Source organism: Pipistrellus kuhlii, unplaced genomic scaffold (genome assembly GCF_014108245.1).
Source record: "Pipistrellus kuhlii isolate mPipKuh1 unplaced genomic scaffold, mPipKuh1.p scaffold_m20_p_4, whole genome shotgun sequence".
Lineage (NCBI taxonomy): Eukaryota > Metazoa > Chordata > Mammalia > Chiroptera > Vespertilionidae > Pipistrellus > Pipistrellus kuhlii.
The window spans coordinates 10,417,707-10,439,762 of NW_023425540.1; the positions used below are offsets into that span (position 1 = coordinate 10,417,707).

Genomic DNA, 22,056 nt, shown 5'->3' on the forward strand with positions numbered 1-22,056 from the left:
CTGTTTAGACAACATCTCTTGAATAAAAAGTTAGGCACTTACCATTATAATTTACCTTAATTACAGTATCTATCACTACCCATAATACACACGAGAATTATGGTATTTGCACACATAGAAAAGGAAAGGGAGACAGGGGAAGCATTTTTTGACATGCCCAGGGTTCCTCATGGGCTGGAGGGAAGGAGAAACTTTTAATGTCTTACATCACATACCTAAGGGCAGATTTAGGATTTCCAATCTACTGCTGGCGAATGCTTATTTCTAAAACGGGAACATTTGAAAGGAGAATGAATGGTATCAGGAGACAGTCACAAAGAAACCCTGACATGAAGTTGGGGGCTGGGGAAGAACTGATATGCCTAGGGGTTACTTTTGCCCTTTAAAGAAATGAAAAGGCTCTCTGACCATCTTGCTTGTAACCAGAATTCTGCTACGTCCAGAACAACAGGGTCAGAGTTCACCGTTCTCTGATGACCAAATCTTCATACTTTTGCCCACAGCAGGGCCATTTCTTAGGAGCGGCTTCTCCTCCTGCCCACACAAGCACTGTGACCACTCTACTGGGCCCCCTCTAGTTCCTTCTTCACATCCATGGGATCACGTACAAACACGTGTGTGCAGACTCGGGAGACCAGGGTCTTTCCGCTTTATAAAATGGGATCTATTTTTCTCACTGAATAGTATGAAAATCTCTCCTCAGTAGCCAGGTATGAATTGTTCTTTAAATGCCTACATCATATTTTAGGCATTTTCATACTCTAATTGATATATAAACTATAAGCTATTGATACAAACTCAACGTACAAGGTAGTTTTTTGAGTGTTATGGAGATGGGAGGCAATGAAAACAATGCCACTATAAACACCCAATACACATACATATATGTATGTGGTGTTTTTGTTTTTATTATTTATATTCCCAGAAGTGGTGAAAGGGTTTGCCTAGTTTTAATAGGGATTATTAGACTGATTTCCCAAAATATAAACAATTCCCATATCCACCAGGAATCCACTTGACCTCAATGACCCATCTGAAAGCATGGATCCACCATGGAATCATATGAGAATCACAAGAGATATGTCCTCTGGGTCTCACAAACAACTTGCACACAATTATTAAAAGCCCTGTCAGTTGAGGCAAATCCCATCTTTATATTTTACTGCCCTCAGTGCACTGCATGTATTCATTTCAGAAGAGACACCGACACTTCATGTGTTACCTGAAATCTGAATGCCACTTCCAACAGAGAAGAAAGATCATATAACACTTAAATTCAGGCTGACTGAATTAGGGTGCTGAATGTTGACTTCTGTCCCTAATAGACTTGCTCCAAATGGCATTGATGAGAGGTGATTCTCAATCTCTAGAACTAACACAAATTTTAAAAATTTGATCTACTATACACCTTAGCTCCCAGAGTTAATAAGAGTATTGTATTTTATACTTAAGCTAAGAGATCAGATCTTAGGTTAAATATTCTTACCGGTACTAAAATAATAATAGTAGTAGTAATAATAATAATAATAATAATAATAATAATAAAGAAGAGAGGAAAGTTTGGGTGGTATTGTATATTTTTTGGCCTCAATAGTGGTATTGATGGTTTCATACGTATTTTCTTACCCGAAACGCATGTAAAGCTATACATCAAATATATATAGCTTTTTATATATCAATCATATCTCAGTAAAGTATTGTGTATGTTTTTAAGGAGGCTTTCAGATTATTTACCACTAATTTCTATATTGGCATTTGACCAATGAAATGATCCACTAGAAAAGATAGTTATTATTTAGTTCAGTTCATCTCTTTTAACAAGTGCTTGATCAGTGTGCCTTAAAAATTATGGCTGAGTAGCTCAGTTGATTAGAACATTGCTCCAATATGCCAAGGTTGTGGGTTTGATCTCTGGTCAGGGCACATCCAAGAATCAACCAACGAATTGATGTTTCTCTCTATCTCTTTCTAAAAAAAACAATCAATTAAAATTTTTAAGAAAAAAACAAATATTTTAATTATGCATGTACCCTTCACAAAGATCTATCTCTCTGTGGACTCTGGATGGTCAAACCCATGATTTCTCAACATCCAGTCCCATAGCCTGGTTTACAGTAAAATGCACCTGCCTCAGGAAATCTTAACGGCCAGTGCCAAATCATATTTTAACTAACCAAGAAACGTAAGCCTTTGACTTTACATTAGTAGGCCAAATGCATTTCTCTTGATGGAAAATCAATGTTTCTAAGCCACTGATAAAACTCTGGTGACATCCTGGGCTTCATAGCTTTGATCCTCCTACAAAAGGTGTTAACAATGCAAGTGGTGTTAACCGAAACCCTTGCAGGAAATCACACATTGAGTGGCTGCACCCCTGTCTGCTGGCTTATTATTAACACGGTGTCAGAGGCTCTTCCCCAGCACATTGCAAATGTGCACAGATTCATTTAGTCAACAAGTGCACTGACTGCTGCCAGAACCGGCACTGAGAACTTGAAATACATTAACAAAAACATTTGGCAGGCCTCTCAAATACTCAACTGTCACTGGTCCAAGGTTCCTGAAAGAGTATATAATTATAATAATTAAAAGAGCACAGAGCAGGAGGAGAAAACAAGGGGCAGATTTTAATGTCATAAAGTAGCATTTTAGTAACAAGGAAAACTTATCTTGCCCTGCCTAGTGCCTCCCAAGACTCAATTAAGAGCCTGCTTTGGAGAACAATGGAAGACTGAACTGTTGAGGGGAGAAAATGAGCAAAATAAAGCCTACACAGAGCTCCCATCACATACCTCATTGGAAGAATCTGACCTTGTTCCTTATAACCAGAATGGCATGTAATGTTACAACTGTAGGGAATTTGGCAGCTAAGATGTTGAATGAAATCTCTCAAGAAGAGGATTACCTCTGGGACTTCTTGTCACTTTTAAGGTCACTTCTGAAGTATCAAAGGACTGTCAAATCAAGTAAAATATTATGAAGACTGCCCCCAACACCTTTCAACATTCCCACTCCCGCAGTTCTGTCTGAGGCATGCTTTTCCTCCCTACAGTCAAAAATCTCCCTCTGGTTCCAATCATCCCCAAACAGCCCAGACTCACATATATAACTGTCTACTCTCTCAAACTGGGTGAGAAACGAAACTGTCAACTCAAAGTTGACATGGCCCTAGAATTCTGACTTTCCCCTCCAAAACCTGCATCTCCCCAGGACTTCTGTATCAGTATGTGGTCCATCGAGTTTTCTCCATCTCCAGCAATATCATGCCTTGTCCAGTCACCTGCAAGGAACTCTTGATTGACCTTCCTGCTTCCCTTCTGGTAACCATGACAACTGGAGTGACAATTTAAAAAAGCAAACAAATCCTGTTCCCCAGTGCTTCTCCCTCAGGCTTCCCAACACCTAGGATGAACATTCAAATTTTGAGTCCTGCCTTACAAAGCCCTACACAACCTAATGCTTGCCTACCACTGTGGTCTCAGTTCACACCCCTTTCCCCTTCCCCACCATACAGGCCAATCCAAAGTTGACCCTATTCACACTCTAACACCCGACCTCTCTGAATCCCTTACCGCTTACCATTTAACACTTACCGCTACATGCTTCTTTTCTTATGTATTGTGACAAAATTAATACGATCTGACTTTCCCAACTAAAATATGTGCTCCTTGGGAAGTGGGAGCCTAAGTTTGCCAGTAGATTGCCAATGCCTAAAAAACCTCACACACTGTACGTGCACAATAAATACCTATTTAAAGGAAGTAGGAGCTACAGGCTATTAATCCACGTCACATTTTTTGCAATTTTAAAGAAAAGTGGTCAGTGTGTTATGTCAATAATAGAAACACAGTTCCCAATCGGACATTAATTGGAATGCCCGCTAGTCCCTGGTGACCCCATGTACAGGAAGAGATAATGCAGAGGCACCATTTGTTTACACAGATGTTTGTCTGTGAGGAATTTTTGTTGAGATGAACCACCAATCATGTGTTTTGGGCAAGGAAATTACACAGTGAGTGTGGGTTCCAACCCTCAGAATATCTGCTAGCTCAGTGAACTAAAACCAAGACACTATTTGCAGAAAACTATAGCTGCATTATTTTGCAATAATATCTAAATAGGTGGGTTCTATTTCTTTATCATTCTTTTCAATAATATTCCACCATAGGGGCCCCCTTGGTGAGCTTAGTAAAAAAAGGGGGACTGAAACACATACTTGATAATATATTATCCACTAGGCTCAGCCACCCAATCCACCTCTGAGTCACCTTGGCAAGTTCCTTTACCTTTCCATGCCACAGTATACTCATCTCTAAACTGGGAATAAGATTAGAACTTGCTTTAAATGGCGCTGAGAAGATGAAATGATAGGCTTGAAGCAGTTATACCAGTGCCTGGAATACAGGAAGTACTCAAATCGTTTGAGCCTATATTATAAAGTATTACGAGGCTACTACCAGTGGTTTATAAAATGTTTTATATTGTAAAATGTTCAAGGATCATTATTAAATTTCTATTGTCACTGCTACATGCAAGGACATTAAAACTTCTACCAGTCCTCTTTCAAATCCAAACAAGGATGACTACTACAGACAGGTAGAGGCAACTCAGTAAGATTTATACTCCACACTTGGGGAATTGGTATTGGTTCAAAAAAAATATGAAGCAAATCCAAATCAATAAAATCTTCACAAACCATGCAACTGTGGTTAGAAATATTAGTTGTAAGTGTATCTGACCATTGAGGGTTTGCTTCAGAAAACCAAAAATGCTTTGTAAATGTTCTTCCATTAAGACAGAATTTGAACAAGAAAATAAGTCAAGGTTAGAAAAACAAAAAACATTAGGCCATCATAACTTACTTTTTAATTATTGCTATTATGATGACATTCCAATTGCTCAGTTTAAGAAACTTCAAGACCTTTACACAGACAGTTTTTTAATTCATTAATTCATTTATTTTTATTGTTAACAGTATTACAGATGTCCCCCATTTCGCTCAATACCCCCCTCCAATTAGCATATAGGACTTTTTTTTATAACTGGCTTATAAAATAACGATAGAAAATCATAACACAGTAAATTAAATGGGAAGTTATGAAAAGAAATGTATTATGCTCCATAGAAAATATGACAGTAGAATGATAAAGTTAGCATATAACTATGATCAAATTAAGTTAGGAAGAAGTTAAGAATTCCAGAGAAATAGAGAAAAGCCATAATTACTTGGGAGAAAGGATTAGACCTGTCTACTAAAAAGATGCTTGGGCCCTGAGTGGTTTGGCTCAGAGGCTAGAGTGTCGGCCTGCGGACTGAAGGGTCCCAGGTTTTATTCTAGTCAAGGGCACATCTCCAATAGGGGGTGTGCAAGAGGCAGCTGATGGATGTTTCTCTCTCATAGATGTTTCTAACTCTCTATCCTTCTCCCGTCCTCTCTGTAAAAAAAATCAATAATATATATATATATATATATTTTAAATGTTTGTTTCAGGGATGGTATTTTGGAATGAGCTCTAATCTGGGAATGTGTGGTCTTGTGCATGCCTCAGCTGCTACTTTGGCACCTATTGTATGCCCTGTGGATGCCCCCTACCTGCTGCTCACAGCCATGAACACAGGTGTCAGCACGACATAGGTATGCGTTCAGCGTTGAAAAGACAAGAAAAGTGGCTGAGCACTAGCCAGTTTGCCAGTGGTTAAAGTATTGGCCTGTGGACTGAAAGGTAATAGGTTCGATTCTGGTCAAGGACACGTACCTCAGTTGCTGGCTCAAGGCTCAATCCCCAGTGTTGGACACAATCAATCAGTGTATCTCTCTCACATTGATGTTTCTCTCTATCCCCCTCCCTTACACTCTCTCTAAAAAAAAAAAAAAAAAAAAAAAAAAAAAAAAAAAAAATTAATGGAGAAAACTATTTTCAGGTGAGGATTAAAAAAACATAACAAGAAGAAGAAGAAGAAAGATGGCTAACTATTTATACTGTTCAATGAAAAACATGTGTGTGTGTGTGTGTTTGTGAGAGAGAGAGAGAGAGAGAGAGAGAGAGAGAGAGAGAGAGAGAGAAAGAGAGAGAGAAGAAGAAGAAGAATAAGAAGAAGAAGCAGAAGAAGAAGAAGAAGGTGGTATGCATACATGCATGCAAGCTCTCTTGTGCTTTTAGCACCAAGTTAGTGAAAGACCATTTACTTTAAAGATCCTGCAGAGCTCAGATCTTCCCCTATTCAGTGGATCCTTCAGCAGCTAGCAATTAATTAACCAGAAATTTATAATTAAGCCACAAGGCTGCACTTTAGTACACTGTTTTAGACATTTATTTTGTTGACAATAAGCCTGCCCTAGTTGACTGCCATGAATCCCCATTATAATCCTGTCTGTATCTATATCTAAATCTATGCCTATACCTAGGTCTATATCATATATATCTATCTCTATAAACCTAACTATCTATATATATATGCATCTGTATATATATATATATATATAAACCTAACTATCTATCTATATATATATACATATATATATAATATATATGCATATATATATGCATCTGTATATATATATGTCTATATTGATATCTATGTCTATAAATCTATATCTATTTATCTATCTATTCAATTGATGCAGAAATGTACGCCCTGTTCCTTAAAAACACATCAATATTGAACATGTACATACCATAAAACTAATTTATAGGAAATATGACTTCAGCATTCTAAGCTTGGCTCAGCTCCAAGCTCTGACAGTCATGTTCTACTCCTTGAAGATGATACTGCTAAAATTCAATGGTAACACTGAGAGTAGGTCCAAATGCTCAATTTAAGAAATGTTAAATGCCAAGAAGGAGCTGACATCTAACGCCACAGTGTAGGAGAGAGGCTCAAGATTTTGGTCTACATGACATATGATTACTCCTGCCTTTCTTTTCAGGATTCTGCACAACTCATAGACGATCACCTCGGAGAGAGAGACTGTGGAGGGATCTTACACTCTCTCTTGTTTTTGAAACACTATAAATGATGTTCACTCATCTGGAAAACAACAAAGGCTATTCAGGAAAGCTGTAGAGTGAGTGGCCTCAGGTGGACAATATGGGGACAGTCTATGATAGCAATAGAAAATCTAATTATTGAATTACTAAAAAAATTATGAAAATAACATCTTAAATAAAGTGTAGCACAATCAGAAGGCTAGAGAAGCACTATTTATCACCTGTTAGTGGACAGTAAAGAAGTTACATTTTACAAAATTCCAATTGGAAGCACTTTATTAAATAACACATAAGTATAGGCACTATTTGTGTGTCAGAGTGTGGGAAGATGAACTCAAGAAAGTCAAGGACCTCACTATATGAAGAGGAAAGTCTATGTGTACACAAGAAATTCCATAAGAAATCCAACTGAAGAAATATGCATGGGAGTATGAAGATACAGACAAGGTGCAATTTAACTGGCCTGATCACTGAGAGGGAAGTGAAAGGTCCATAGAGAAGATGGCATGTGAGTTGAGAAAGTGTGAACAAGCAACTATTCACCCAATGAACAATATAGAAAAAAATCATACCAAATACACTAAACTCTGGTTGAGAGATAGATGGGAATAATCCTATTCCTTCCTCCAGTAGACAATCTCATTATTCTGCAGTCCTGTGTCCAAATTAGAAATAAAGTTTTGTCACTGAGTTTGAAAAATCCCCAAAGACCCATCTATCCATCCATCAATGTTCTACAAATCCTTCCATGAAACAAATAATTATTGGCAGCTTTTTGTGCCTGGGGCCTTTCTCTACGCCTGGAGATGCTACAGTGATCAAAGGAGGCAAAAATACCGGCTGTCATGGAGACTATGTTGGGGGAGGGCAGAAATTATACAAATAGTGATAATGTAGTGTCCTGAAACCAGATGGAGAAAGCGTCAAAGGAGGTGGGAGGGATCCACTGTATCATACCAAAGCTGCCAACTCTGAATGTCAAAAGCAATGGGGACTGAGCTTCAACCACTGGGGTTTAGCAACACGGTGGTGACTGTGACCTTGCAAGGCAGTATTGACAGAAAGACTGAGCTGTCATAGTGGGTTCAAGAGAAAAAGGAAACACAGAAATTAAGGACAACAAATATAAACAAGCTCTGTTATGGAGTCTTTCTTTGAAGGGAATAGAAATGGGCCATAAATGGAGAGAAAATTAAGGTCAAAAGGTCATCTTATTAAGAAGGTGGATGTTTCCCTTCCTATTGGAAAAATCCAGTAGAGAAGGGAAACTAACAAATGATAATGATGCAAGGGGGGTGGGAAGGATGGGCTTGTTTAAGAATAATATATTGGTGCCCAGGCTGAAGTTGTGGCCTCAACTAAAATTAGTCAGGCTAGCATCAGATGCAATGTGTGATTGGTCAACTTGGGTATGTGCCTCATCTTCAAGCCATCACTGTAGCAATGAGGTGGTTTGCTATGGAAGGAAGAGGAAGCTTTGCAAAACATGTATGACTCTGAGCTGTAAGCAGGACAGTCACCATCAAAGCCAAAAAAAAATCTGAGCTATGATAGATAACTTAGTTGCACCCACTTAAGTCCTCCACATTGAAAATTTAAGATCTGTTCGCTATTCTTAGATACAGTGATATGAAAATGCAGTGGCATTTACTTCCCAGAAACTCCTGACCATCTTTCCAACCTTTGCTTTTCCTGCTTGTGTTTAACCAACAGTGGTAACTATACAAACTTTAAGCAAAAGCAAATGAAACAAAATGACTCTGATACCTTTGTGGCCTGTGAGGTTAAAAGAGACACAAATGCACACAAAAATCACAAGGAAAGCCCCAGTGGATGAAGCATGAACTGCCTAGGTTGGCAGCCCTGCAGCTATAAAAGTCTCTGATCTGAAGACATGTAGGAAAACCTCAAGTCCCCTGAAACCCAAAAATCCAAACACAAGGTCATTTCTGCTCTTCGGAAAGTTCTGCCAAAAAAGACGTTATGCACAGTTTAATCGAGGGGGGCAAATTCCTCCCGTGCACATGTAAATCTTCAATTCCAAGTAATTTACCCCACACACCGGCCCCTCTAATGGGTGTCTGACAATAAACAGACGTATATGCCATTTCCAGGCTGACTTCACAAAGAGAAGAAAAGAAAGTGGATTCTGAACTTGCCCACACATCTGTGATTTACAAATATTTATGGTATTCATAGGGCCAACAACCTTCAGGACAATAACATACTTTGCAGACACTCACTAAAACAAATGGGGGTTGGAAGAGCCAAAATCCCATACCAAAGAGAAAAGAAGGAAGGAGAGCAATTGCCTCCTGGAATGGGAATTCCAGTGCATCCTAATGCAGATAATGGGAGCAGACAATCCTCCTGTCAGTGAACTTGGCTCGTGAAAAGCGAATGCATGTGACTCCACAGCTCAGATCATCTCACAGAGATTTTCCATCTGGCTGACTAAACAATAGGGCAGGAACAAGAAATGGAGTCCATGGCTTTAGTATTTCTGATATTATTAAGAATGACAGGCTAAATCTTTATCTTAGAGTACAACCATATAGCATGCTTACATAAGTGATGCACTCATATCAATAATATTCTTAGAAATGAACAGCAAATACCACAAAATGAAATTCCTATCAGCAGTGTTACCAACTAAACACCAATAAATCAGTAAGCACATTCTTTTCACATGTAGATTTTGTCTCCAGAAACTCAGTCTGATTTCTCATTGCCTTTTCCTAGTCTCAAATGATATCCTTTCACTTTCCTGGTTTTACAGCCAATGAATGGAGAAAACCAAGAAAAATATAGATGGAGAACTGAGTGGTGGCTTAAACCCAGAAAGAGAAATCTAGCTAATTCTCTCTCTTAGAACTTATAAACTGTGAGACCATTACTGCAGAAAATACCATAACCAAATAATATTCTACGCGAGTGCTCTCAACTCAACTAGTAAGGACATCAACTACACATCACTGGTATAGTTGACCAGTATTGTCTTGGGCTTGGGGACACACCACCACATAACATTTAAAACAAACAACACAAAACATTAGGGACAAAAATAAAATGACAGGAAAAGCACAGTGACAATGACTTGTTAACAATCAACAGAACAGGTAAAGTAACTATTAAATAACATATACTAGGCAGCTCTCTCTACAGAGCACAACCACACTTTTCCCCACCACTTTCCCCCCAGGTGGGTTTTCCTTGTCTCTCTCTCTCTCTTTCCTATAAACTCCAAGAGCTCTTCGTTTACCTCTGTGACTTATTTCCTGAGCTGATTTTCTTCTATGGCTCTACCTCTCTGACTTCCTAAATAAATGTTATCTCATTAAGAAAAATTGTGTGTGTGTGTGTGTGTGTGTATATACATGTATGTATGTGGTGTATGTATACATGTATGTGTGTTTGTATGTACCGTGTTTCCCCGAAAATAAGATATCCTCTGAAAATAAGATGTACTTACAGGTTTCCTTCTCAGTGAAATATAAGGCATCCCCTTGAAAATAAGGCCCCCCAAGGCTCTGTCTCAGAAACTTTGTAAAACCTAAACTGCAAGAAGTTGTGACTTGGGTGAAGAATTCATGGGAGAAAATCACTGACAGTTGCATTGCAAATGCACTGTGAGCAGGCTACCTTGACAAGAAGTACTCATTTAAAGACAGTGCTATTGCTAAACATGAGAGATTTGGTCCACTGATTCTGAAAGAAATGGAGTCACAAGAAATTCACCAGGAAATTCAGGAATTGGATTGTTATAATGATGTTCCAGAAGATGATGACATGATTGTCATTGAATAAATGAGTAAATTCTTGATACTGTAGGATTCAGTTTGTCTGGTTTGTGTTGACAACTACTGTACTACCATACTGTATACAGGTAATAAATTTCCTTTATTTTTGTTTAACAATAAATGTGTACCGTATTCTTCTTCATGGAAAAATAAGACATCCCCTGAAAATAAGACCTAGCACATCTTTGGGAGCAAAAATTAATATAAGACACTGTCTTATTTTTGGGGAAACAGGGTAGTTGTTAAAAATATAGGTAAAGGCTATAGAACATCTCAAAATATAGGTTAACCTTTCTCTTTCCCTAACCAAAAGAGAAGTAAATAAAAGAATGAAAAAAAAATTAATTATCTGACTCTAAACATGGTCTCTATTTGTAGAATGAAGCAATGTACAACTGAGATCTTTCCTCCATACAAATATTTTAATTGCTTGAGTATCTTCATTAAAACTAAGGATTGATTTTTATCAGTGAGGAAGAACAGAGGCAGAATAAAGCTGTGAGAGAAAAAAAATCACAAAAGTCAGTATCTATTTTTATAAAGCTAACTGAACTGTTTTTTCTGAATTAAAGCACTGAATACATTGATAAGATTAGAAGAAAGTTTAAAAGATTATTATTTTTCTAAGCACTGGTTGATATAAGTATAAAGCAAAAATTTGGCAACACTTCAATAAACTTTAAATTTAAGAAGATAAAGTTAAGCAAATGAAGTGGAGAAAAAATACAACAAAGAATTAATATTCTTAAAGTCTGTTAAAAGCTTTAATAAAAATTGTGAATCTCAGTAGCTCAGAAAATATAAAATAAAATTTAAAAAATTCTCACATCCTCTCTCCCTCTCTCTCTCATTCTCACACACACACACACACACACACACACACACACATTCATTCTCTCTCTCTCTCTCTCTCTCTCTCTCTCTCTCTCTCTCTCAATAGCTAATCCTACCTAAAAAAAAAAGGGTAATATGCAAATTGACCACACCTTAGCTATGCCAAGCTACGCCCGCCAGCCAATCAGGGTGAGTATGCAAATTAACCCAACCAAGGTGGTGGTTAATTTGCATATCAAGACAGCATAGAAAGAAGCCAAGAGTTGCAGAAGGGAGCAAAGCTGTAGAGAAGGAAGAGAAGCAGGCGGGGTGGGGGAGAGTTCAACAGGAAGCCCTACTGCAGGAATCTTCCAGCAACGGGCTACTAGTAATCATATAAGAAATCAAATAGCCCACAGGTATGTCTCAGTGTTTGAGCATCAACCCATGAATCAGCAGGTCAAGGTTTAATTCCCAGTCAGGACAAAAGTCCTAGCTGCAGGCTCAATCCCCAGTAGGGGGCATGCAGGAGGCAGCAGATCAATTATTCTCTCTCGTTCATGTTTCTATCCCTCTCTCCCTCACCCTTCCTCTCTCTGAAATCAATAAGTACATAAAAAAAAACCAACCAAATAACATTATGTGTAAGCAATGACACATACAAAAAGGAAGGAAAACTAACAAGTTCACTAAATAATCAATGATGATTCTCAGTGAAGTTTCAGCAAAGCAAACTCTCCAGTATATTATTGGTATAACATAAATGTCTACAACACATTCCAAAGCCAATTAGCAGTCTCATTCATTAACTCCTAGGTTTTGAAATTTTAAGTCAGCTACAGCTAGTGTAACACAATGAATTAACCTTCAACTAAAAGAAAGCTTTACAGTAGCAGCTGCTATTGTTGATAAAATATCGATTTCATGCACCAAATTTCTGCTTTTCACAAGGCAGGAGATAGTGTGACTGACAAAATCTAGAAAGCAGTATTGGAAACAAGTGTAAGACGTACGTGCTTATCATGATTGTTTCAGCATTGTCTATTATTTTTCTTAACCGGAAATAACTTATATATCTCCCCAAAAAAGACAGTAAATTACATTATAGTGCCTTTGCATGGTAGACTAGTATGATGCAATTAAATGAGGGTCATTAATAATCTCCAATTATATGATATAGCATTATCATAGATGTATAATATACAAGTATATGTTATAACAAGTCTAAGAGCAGTATATAAACTTTTATGTCCAGTATTAATTCAAATCTATGAATTACTAATAAAAAACATACTATAGCCTAGGACAGTGTGACTAGTTGGGGGCTGTCCTATTTGATAACCAACCATGGCACATGCCCAAGTTGCGGGCAGTTATCTTTGGCTAAGGGATTATGGGGGAACTGTGCCCTTCTTTTACATACAGCATGAGGCAAAAGTTGGGTTTACCATTGTTTGTATGAAAAATATTAATATAATAATTAATAATACAAGAATAAACTCCATTTCACATACTCAGAACTGTAAGCCTACTTTTGTTCCACCCTATATTTTCTATAATGAACATTCACTATCTTAATTCTTTTATTTTTCAGGTTGCAAACTTTAACATTAGAAATTCTTAGATAGTGAAGATAAGGCTCATGAAGTGCCAACATTCTCAATTGCAGTGTTAATCTATTTACAATTCGGTATATATTAATATGTTCTGGTAGACTTTATGACACACATGACTTGTGGGTAGAGATAATATGTTTGCACATTTGTGTGTGTATATTTTGAAGATTAATTGATTATATTAAATATTATTCTGCAATTTCTTTTTTTCCAGTTAATTAGGTACCTCATACAGTTTTTCATTACTTTTATAAGCATGATTTTATTTTTTATATCATTGCCATTAAGTGAAGAAAACGTTACCATCACTCATGAAATTTGTAGGGACCAGTGGCTCTTGAAAAAGATCTCTGAAAGTTCTGCTACAATGATTTATTTCTATGAATGAATGAATGAATGAATGAATAAAAGTAGTTCCCTGATTAAACTCTTCAACTAAACACAAATAAAGTGGTTTTTCTTTGCCAATTTTTTATATTAAAACCTACCAAATAGGCCTTAAAGTGTCAGTGTACCCTTTTAAGAAAAAGTTTTTTAAAATCATGTTATTTGATATATGTGGCAAAGGGTATCCCTATGTTATCCCATGATTTAAGTTTGCCAATCCTGTTCAACTTTACTCTTTAAACATCTGCTTTTGCTTGTAATAGAAGAGGGAGTTTGATATCACAACATTTTTATGCAACATAATTACCGGGTAACCCAAAGTAATTGCATGCTTGTCCTAATCCTATATAATAAAAGGGTAATATGCAAATATACAGAACAGCAGAATGATGCGCTCTGACCACCAGACGCTCAACTTAGAAGCTGCCCCCTGGTGGTCAGTGAGCTCCCACACTGGAGTGGTGGCAGGAACCTCTCATACCTCCATAGCAGTGCTAAGGATGTCCGCTGAGGGGTCCTGAACTGTGAGAGGGTGCAGGCCAGGCTGAGGGGACTCTCTCCTCCCTCCTCCACGGTGCATGAATCTCGGGCACAGGGCCTCTAGTATGTTTAAGGTTGCAAAGTAAAACTGAAACCAGGTGAATAAGCACACCGTGGGCCAGAGGATGCTGTGTCAATGGCACCCTGTCAGGGCTTTGGGTTTCCTGAGTGAGGGGTTGGGTCAAAATAGTTTTGCCATAAAGAAACTTGTCTCTCTGAAAGCTTGCCCATTCACTGCCATTTTGACTGCAGAGGAAAGTAAAGCTCCTCAGCTGTCACAGTATCTGAGCCTATAAAACTGTTAGGTCCTTCATTTCCCACCTCGATGTCTGACTTACCAAGGAGGAAAAGGCTGGAGTGTTTCTTGGATCATGTATCACACTAAGGATCCACAGCCATCTGCTCACTGGAGCTCAACTCTCACACTCCAACACTGCGAGAAAAAAAAAGAAAAGAAATGGTCCTGTTTACCCAGTTTAAAAGATGTTGTAGTCATTGTGTATGAATTCTAGAAAGTTCCATTAGTGCCATGCACAACCAGATGGAGCTGCTTTAGCAATGTGAGACTTAAAACAATGACACAGGATAGCTTAAAAATGACAAGTAGGACAGACCTGGCTTAATTAATATCCATGCACCTATGGATTTCTCGTTTCAGAAAAGGAGAAATAAAAATTCAAATGCTGTTAACATATGAAAACAAATTTCAGGAAACAATGGAAAGGACTATCATCTCAAACCCATTTGAATTATTTTAAGCAGTTTGAAGGTCAGATTGGTTGTGTGAATTTACACAGTGTAGGATGGTTCTTTCATGCTTTCTTTTTTTAATACAGTACCTTAAGTAATACATTTTAAAAATAGTTCATTAAAAGGCAGAAGTTTTAGAATAAACTAATACCAAAAATATGCATTTGTGTTTTTATTTACATAGCAACTTATTTGGATCACAAAATGAGACTTCATAGGAAAAAATTATAAAGCATAAAAATGATTCACTCTACTAAAACCAAGCCACCCAATCTCCCCATCAATTTAACATACAAAAATCCTGCAAACTTGATGTCGTAATGTGACAGAAAGTCTACCACAAGACACTAATCCCTGTAGAACCTGGAGTTCCAACAAATAGGTTACTTCCCACTTCTTCTTCATAAAAGAAATGTGCCCTTGTTCCTTAAGGACACCTGGGACTTTAATACTGCACTTCTGCGCTCATGGTTTCTCTGCTGTCCTTCATACAGCTTCTTCCTGCTTTCCACACTCTGCAGCTTCTGGCTGCCATAAATACACTGATGTTGCGTAGCCCATCACACACTCACTTAGGCAGCAGCTGAGAATGATGGCAAGGAAAGAACTTCCCAGAATATTCTGGAACATTCTGGCTATTCCTCCATGCAATAATTCCCACACTATCTCCTTCAGTAATGTTCTAAAAAGCCATCTGCCTGCAGAAAAGAAACTGAATTACAGCATCTGGAAATTTGTAAAACTTTGTATCTGCTAAAGAGCAATTTTGAAGTCTCCAGGGCTAGAGGTCAGAGGGCAGTGACTAGGTAACATCACATCTCTGAGAGGTGCCTACGGTTAGTTCATGGGAAGTGACTGGGTGAGCCAAAGCAACTCCTTCAGATTGCCCAAAACGACGCCCGCAGGCCAGGTGCCCAACACACAGCAGAATCCCGGATCCCTATGTGGTCCCAGCAGAATCTTTTAAAGTTCGTGAAATCATCTTTGGAAAGGGGAAGGCACAGATGCAAATCCTTGAGGCCAAAAAGAGGAGTAAGGGAGCTCTCCCCAAGGTAAGAAGGCATCCTCAGCCCAGGAAAAATTCCTAGGAGCGGCCAATTCTTTCTTACAACACCAATAACATCTCCTTCGGGTGTGGCAACAAATATGTTAGTGGAGACTTCTTTATTAAACAGCATATTTGAATACATCAACTTTCTGGAGCCCTAAAATCTGCTTTGTAATTTATTACTAAAATTTCTTTGTATTTGTTTGCAACTTAATCAAAATTTAAGTAATATGGTTGGACAGATGCAGTGGTTGCTGCCATGAGTACCTGGAGATTTCTCCTGGCTCCCACATATCAGAATTAAATTAAAAACTGAAGCTGATAATTAGGTGTAGCGGCTGAGTTTACCTAGTCTCCCCCAGTGAGGTCATAAATGAGCCCACAAGGCCCTTTGGCTAGGACATCCAAGAGTCAGGCCTGCAGAGAATGGCATCCTCTAGAGCAGCAAAGGGGACAGAGGCCAAGAGGACTAAGAATTCAGAATCCTTGATGCAACCAGACAACAAATGCTGCAGGAAGAGAACATCCCTGCTGAACCCAGGCCCCTTCAAGTGGCAGAATGCCCAGCTCAAAATTCACATGGCTCAGGGGACAGCATCACTTCCTTTGGAATCTGATTTCGAACCAAAAACCAGTTCCAAAATCAGGATCGGGGCCCACACCCCCTGAAAGGTTTTACGATGCCATTGTTTATGCCAAGGATTTTACCATTCTGGGGAAGGGGCATGAAGGCCATTGAACAGCATCAGTTCCCTAAGGTCAGCCCTTGCTGGGTACAGTTCCACTTTCAGGAGGCACATATATCACTCGATACAACACCCACATATACAAGCAGAAACCACAACAACAAAGCAGTGACCTTGAATAGGAACAAAATAAAATCACAGACAATGGCCCCTTCAAATCTGAAGGCTGAGCTGGCCCATCCTCTCCAATGAGGTCATACATGAGCTGATGTATACACCATAAATCACTGACACATTTTCTAGAAAACGGAGTAGGTACAGAAATGGCAAAGCCCTAGAGGCTGGCCTCAAATTAAAGGTTGGAATGTTTTAAGGTGGATATTTAACTATCTATTAAATAAGAAACTGCTTATGTTTTACTGACATGTAAAATGACCCCATTTGACTCAATTCCATGTTACTCTTATTCTTTTCTCTTTTAGCTTAGTATCATCTTTAGTGGAAATGACCTCAGAAGTTCTCAATGACAGCCCCGCCCAGCAAAAGCCAGTCTCAGACACACACCCGTGCAAAACACCTGCAAAGTGTTATGATTTACAAATGATAAACCATTCCCAGAAGGACCCTTTAGCCACCTTAACAGGCTCTTGAAGTCCTTTCTACAGTGAAATGCATGAATACATTTTAAGCATCAGTTACAACTTGAGTGCTCAACATATGCCTCTCCACTAAAATATGCAACCTGCCCCAGCCCAGAATGAAAAAATATTTGGATTTAAACATTCTCCTAGAGATCAAAGGTCAGCTGAGTGATGGCTACTATCCTACATGTACATGAGAGAAATTAAAATGTCAGGCCAGTCTTAAGAGCTCAGTTTTGAACCAACCACAGTGAAATCACAAGAAATAAAATAAAAGTGGACAAGACCACCTGGCATAATGAAGACATTAAGTGGAGAAGTAGAAGAAATCTCACCAGTACAGGCTCAGGAAAGCTGTTTCCCAACTTTCAAGATTTCACCAGTGACAACAGAGTTTGAGATATCTCATCATCAGTGTCAAGGTAAGAAACATTGAACTCTGTGAGCAATTTCTGTGAGTTTATTTGAGTTCAATTGTCTACAACTGCTGGGAAGCAAAATCTAAAGAAATTGAGATAATCTTCTGAGGATGGCAGTTTTGCACCTTATTTTATACATTACCGCCAAAAGAGGAGAGGTAAGTGGGTTACATGAAATCCATTGGTGATAAATTAGGGAGGCAAAAGAAAGCGGAAGGGGAAACCTCTGGGATTGGATAAAAAGTAAAATAATATGTAAAGTGAGTGTGGGGGTATATGATCATTAATAGTCAACAGCTCAGTGACAATGAGGGAATTTGTGGTCTCCGCAGAGGGGTTCCAGAAAAAGGCAAATGACTTTGACATTCCAACAATATAGTATCATAGATGCAAAAAGAAAATAGACAGGCTCAATTAGGGTAAAGATTGACCTTTGTCAGGGAAGATGCCAACCTAGGACATAATTAATCACCATAAACTGCTTTTAATTAAAAAGTTTTCACTTCAGCCGAGGCCGGTTTGGCTCAATGGATAGAGCGTTGGCTTGGGGACTGAAGGGTCCCGGGTTCGATTCCGGTCAAGGGCATGTACCTTGGTTGTGGGCATATCCCCAGCAGGGGGTGTGCAAGAGGCAGCTGATGGATGACTCTCTCTCATTGATGTTTTTAACTCTGTATCTCTCTCCCTTCCTCTCTGTACAAAATCAATAAAATATATTTTTTTAAAAATAAAATATATAAATAAATAAAAAGTTTTCACTTCAGACCATCCTTTGTGGTTACTTTAGGTCTCTGAGTTTGTAAGGCCACCACGCAGGCCTCCCCTGAGCTTGTCAGGTTAGCATGTGGCCCATTTTCATCCACATTAGTCAAGCGGTCATTTAACCACCATGCACAGCACACCCTCATGGCCATTCTAGGTGGCTAGAAGACACAGCAAGGACTGATTATGTTCTTGGTAGCTCACACGGGGCACTGTCTGATTCGTGTGCTACACGATTCAGTAAAGCTCTGAAACTGGATGAAAAGGAGGTTCCTTCCAGATGGAAGTCAGGAAAGCCTCTGGAAGAAGAGGCATGTGATCAGGGCTTTGTGGGAGGGGTAGAATAGTAGGAGTTGATGAAGACCATCTGAGTGGGGTGCATCACAGGTGAAGCAAATGGTAGATCAAACAGGCAGTCCCAAGAATCCCTGGATGGAAGGAAAAGCAATCTTAGCTAGAGCTATGCTGAGTCAGAGTGTGAGCCTCTGTACCACCCTTGGGGCAGGGTGAATTAATAGAAACTCCAACCTTGGAGAAAATAGAAGTTCGCAGGACAGGTGGAGCAAAGCAACTCTTCTAAGATGCCACGTCAGGACTGGAGAGCAGCAGGAATCATGGGTGGAAAGCTGGCCTGATGCTCAAGTTTGCAAAGGAAAATGAGGAAGCAAACAAAATGGGTTCCCTGTAGGAGGCTGAGGGGCAGGGAGGGGCAGCAGCTGGAGTGAGTGGACCAGCAAGGCAGCCTGACACAGGCTCCAACACATGGCCAATGGGAGGAAGGCTCAAAGACACTGCTCAGTGACAAAGCAAATAATGAGAGAACATTAACATGAGAGAGAGATGAGACTTCCCCCAAAGGAAGGGGGAGCCATGGACAGCTCGGTGAAGGCCAGAGTGGCATCTGGGAGAATCCATGTGGCAGCTCTGCAGAGGACAGACAAGGAGAAGCGAAACCAGGAGCCTGAGGCTCCACAGGAGAACTTTAGATTTTAAAATATGTTTTTAAGAAAGACTACAAATCATAGCCCATATTTGCAAAGCATTCATTGTATAGAAACTTCAGGCCCCTCATTTCACCTCTCCAACTGTTCCCATGTGAGGGGCCACCTCTTCGGATGTTTTCAGTTTTAAAGGTATTCCTTCACCCGAGGTCTGCCTGCACTGGCCAGCCTGTGGATTCTATGCCACATTCTACATTTGCAAACAACATCTAAATCAAGTAGTGTTTCCATAGGAAACATGAATGCAAATGCATGGGGTAAGAGGGAGATGCACCTAAAATCAATTCCTAAGACTTGTACCTATATAATAACATTGTAATACAAAAGGTAAATAAATGTTTTATCTTACTTTCCATATAATATATATGAACAATAAGACACTTTCTCCTGCATCCGAATACAGGATGCATGGCATAATGCCATAGTTACATGGAAGGGCTCTGTATAATAATTAGTAACCAACGAGTTATTTTCTGTACAAAAAATGCCCCATATTGGTCAAGATCATTGAATAAAGAATCTCTTTAATAATTACCTTGTGTACACTTAAAAATGACAAGTGCCACAATGTCACACTTTCCCTTCTTTGCTATCTTAGGTCCCAAGGAGAAGCACATGGAAATCATCTCCTGTGGTGGCTGAGGTTTCATCAGCAGTGTGACCTCACATGGGAACACAAGACCTCACATTTGGGTCATTTAATGATTCAATCTTGGGGCTCTTTGACCAGCAGAGGTATATTCTTAACAGAAGAGCAGGTACTTCTAAGAGTTGTACCCAAAGAGGAAGATGCACCAGGAAGAGAAATATTTGTCTTGCTTGAAGCCTTCACACCCTGATCCATCCAGGACCCCTCTCTCCTTCAGTTATAATTGTCCCTATAAAATGCAATGCCTTAAAAATATTAAACACAGCTAAGATCTACAGAAAAGACGAGAATTGGGGGTTTTATTTCTCTAAGTGTTGACTAATCCTAACAGCATTTGGGAAGAGAGAAACCCAACTGTTTTCCATTCAGTCTTTGTGTAGCTCACCCTTGTTGAGTATATTAAAGCTGGCCAGAATGGCTGACCTTGGAACCAATATATTGCCTCAGTAACTGGAATAAAGCTGGAGTAAAATATTTCCCAGGCCTTTACTCCCGCATCAGACAATGAGATGTGTTCCGTGCTGCTAAGAGGCATGGGAGAAGAGGGAAAGAAAGAGAGGGGCAAAATGACTTCTTTATTAAAGCAAAACAAGTTGCCAAGAAAACAGCAACTACTCAAAATGAGCAATTTCTAAAATCAGCTCTCTGAGGACACCAAGATCTCCAAAGAGTGACTACGTTCTTTCTTATTCCTGCCTCCATGTGCCCAGTTTGCAAAGGGCAGGCTTACTTTTCCTGCAGGCAATTTCGAAGCGCTTGTACAAGTGGCCAATTTGCATGGGCAATTGGGCCCTCAGCTTCATTCTGACAGCTAAATTGATCCATCCTTTGTAGATGACGTTCTCAATACCCAGAAAGAGAAGGGTGTCTGAGGCTTTTAGAAAAAATGTGGTCTCTCAATTCCTACTTATTCAGAAGAACACATTAGGTAAGACATGTAAGCATTTGCTTGTCCACACAAGAGATTCGATTTAACTCTGGATCTAAATTCAAAATTCGAAGATGAAGATTTAACTCTAAAAAATTATGTAACTACTGTTGTTACTTTACTTTTGTTAAAGCAAACAGGAGGGGCTGTGTACATATATCAGCCCTTGGTCATTACATAGGAATCTGGGGTGTGGGGAGAATATCAGCCACAGATCAAACCCACAAATGGCACCAAAACCTCCCCAGAATAAAGCTGAACTAAGACAAAAGTCAGCTGCAAGATCATGAAGGAGAAAGGGAACTTACTGATCGCTGGAAAGATGGATGACTATGAAATTCATGATGAATTGGTCATAAAATGAAAATGGGTTAAATGACTCAGACAAATATTTTCCCAGAAAAAGCACAGATAGTATTACTTTAGAAATTTATAGCTACAAAAGATATTCTCTCCAGCTCAATACAGAGAAACGAAAAGATGTTTCGTTAAAATCAATCAGATTATTGGGAACAAGCAAGGCAAGCCAGTATCCACATGGAGCTGTGTCAGATCTGGGTTCTCCAGGACTTCATTCATTCTATGTGCCTAGATGCCAGTGCTGCTGATTGACATGGTGTACATTGCTTTGGGCCAAGCAAATTGTGCTGGACTTAGAAGACAAACTACAGTGGCTTTTGTTTTTATTTTTTGGCAAACCCAGCAAATACTCTGAAGTCATGTTAGAATGTTCATCTCTCTGAAGAGATGAAGAATACAAGACTTTAAAATCCTGAGCTCCGTCCTGGTGACCTGCTGGGTCTTCCATTGTCAAGGTGGGCACTGAGGCCTGAAGAAAGAAGACACATCTCGTTTTTTGTGTTAGAGCACACAGGCAGGTGAGCCGTTACTCCAAGCATTTGTGTCATGCTCCTGAGACTACAGAAGCCTGGCTGTGGGGCAGAACCAGAAATCCAATTCTGTTCTATTTGTCATCCTCTCAATATAAATTGGTGATAAAAATAAGAAATAGGCTACTACACATTGA

The 22,056-nt window shown here is 39.1% G+C and overlaps 1 protein-coding gene across 3 annotated transcripts in view; it reads right to left on the reverse strand.

The window, feature by feature from the left end:
• Window positions 1–22,056, reverse strand: part of SEMA5A (semaphorin 5A) — a 368,047-nt gene that overhangs the window by 260,128 nt on the left and 85,863 nt on the right. For 2 of the 3 annotated variants that reach the window (XM_036409216.2, XM_045571872.1), the window contains one exon: window positions 14,484–14,578. The exons of the other annotated variant lie outside the window; for it this stretch is intronic. The gene's annotated coding sequence lies outside the window, so the exon portion shown is untranslated. The remainder of the gene's footprint in view (window positions 1–14,483; window positions 14,579–22,056) is intronic. 3 annotated transcript variants of the gene reach the window in all.